The sequence below is a fragment of the Propithecus coquereli genome, unplaced genomic scaffold, assembly GCF_000956105.1.
Source record: "Propithecus coquereli isolate 6110/MARCELLA unplaced genomic scaffold, Pcoq_1.0 Scaffold53, whole genome shotgun sequence".
NCBI classification, from domain to species: domain Eukaryota; kingdom Metazoa; phylum Chordata; class Mammalia; order Primates; family Indriidae; genus Propithecus; species Propithecus coquereli.
The window spans coordinates 2,705,323-2,707,473 of record NW_012151174.1 but is presented as its reverse complement, the minus strand read 5'-3'; positions in this window follow the sequence as shown (position 1 = coordinate 2,707,473).

Here is a 2,151-nt window from a genome sequence, read left to right as displayed (position 1 = left end):
GCATGCGCGGTTGCAAGGTGGGCGGGGAACCACGGAAGCCTGGCTTTGGCAGCCATGTGGCCTCCAGGTTGTGTAGGAGTGCTTTCTCTTGAGAAGTTCATCTTGCAACAAACCATGATTTTGTGAGAAACTCTATGACAATGTGGGTGCTCCTGTGTATAATTCCACCTAGGACTAGTATTCAAGCCATCTAAGTCCAAACCTCAGCCATGAGAGGGAAGGAGCCATGTTGGAAGTGGATCTTCCTAGCCGGACTAGTCATTCACATCATCCCAGTTGACACTCCAGACATCATGGAGCAGAGAAAAACCATTCGTGCTGTGTTCTGCCAGAATTTTTGGTCTACGAAATCTATCAACATAATAAAATGGTTTCCTTGTGGCACCAAGTGTTGAGTGGTTTGTTATACAGCAATAATCAGAACATTTACATCTTTCCTTTTTAAAAGAACCACTGAAAAGTAAACCAAAAAATAATAACATGTTTCTCTAAAGGGAGTTGATAGAACAGATTGGACAGGACACAAATCAATACAAAATTTCTCTGAATACACTTTGTTTTATGGTCTTAAGTTTAAAATCATGAAAATGTCATACATTTTTAAAGTAAAATTAATTAAATCAGAAGTTAAAATAGCAGTACTTAAACACTGGAAATAAACAGAAATAAACGAATTTAACTGTATATCAAGTAGGTTAGAACTAAACATTTTGACTCTACATTTTCAATGAATAATATTTTAAGGACTGATAATGATGCAAAGAAATCTTAAACTTCATTCAGCATTCATTATTAGTAGTTATATTGGTGTATGTTGTAACTATTTTATGCCTCTTATAGAACAGAGCAAATACATCATTGTACTGTTAAAACGAAGATTTTCAGTGTAAAAGAAAAAGACACAAGAATAAAATTAAAGTTAAAAATCATGTGATATTAAATCTGAATTGGGATTATTAATATGAAATACTGATTCTTTTTGTAAGTTAAAAAAAACTTTCAATTGAACTACAACATACATAAAGTGTAGCAATAAATGAATGTAGCTTATGAATTTTCACAAACTGAATACATCAGTGTAATCAGCACCCAAATCAGGACAAAACATTAGTAGCATCCTCAGAAACTCCCCATTGCTCTTTCCATCACTACCCCTCCCACCATTCGACCCTGCTCTCCCCACTCCCCACCAATATCCTGACTTCTAACTACATAGAAAAGTTCTCAATTTTATGTATTTTATGTAAATGGAATCATACAGTATTGCCTCTTTTATCTCTGGTTTCTTTTGCCCAAAATTATGCTTTCGAGATTTATCTGTATTGTTGCACATAGCCATAGGTTGTTCCTTTTCATCGCAGTATAATGTTGATTTAGAAACTTTTATTTCTGCAGAAAAGCAACAGTCCAATATACAGAAAGAATAGGTGACTGTAGGACATGATGCCACATTCAGAGAAACATATCTTGCATCCAACCTCCAACACAGCTAACCACCTGACATGAAGTCTGAACTTTCCACCTTTGTATTTACCTATTTTGGATATAGCAGTTATCTACTAAAGTAAGTTCATACCCCAACTTACTCATAGGCACTAAGAGAGAAACACACAGTAAAGTGCACTTGAGATACACTAGATTATATTAAATCAAATAAATTCATTACTTCATTCTTTGGAAACCTTATATCAATAGTTTTAGTTTTAAAAATTGATTAATTTTAATATGCAGTACTTAATGTGCTCATTTACTCACAGAACCCTTTTTAAAAGTATCAAGTACTAGTGTTTACTGGAAAATGGTTTTAAATCCTGTCATATTCCATTTGAGAAATGTTGGATTGTCATATCCCAGATACCTCGGTATGCAAACATATTAGTTGGGAGTAGAAACACACTTAAATTTGGTTCTGTTTTATGTTTGAAGTGGAAAGATCATGTAATATACTGAATATCGTGGCTTCCCAATCACAGCAGAGAAATGCAGTTCATGATGTATGACTACAGGAAAATGACTGAAGTCTGACAATCATAAGAACTTTCTTTCTTGTTTGACAAAGCAATTTTAAAGTGTTGGATTATAATTTTACATACATAGAATTCATTCCTTTCTTCAATGCATATAAAGCTAAGAAAAGAAAAAAGAAAACTA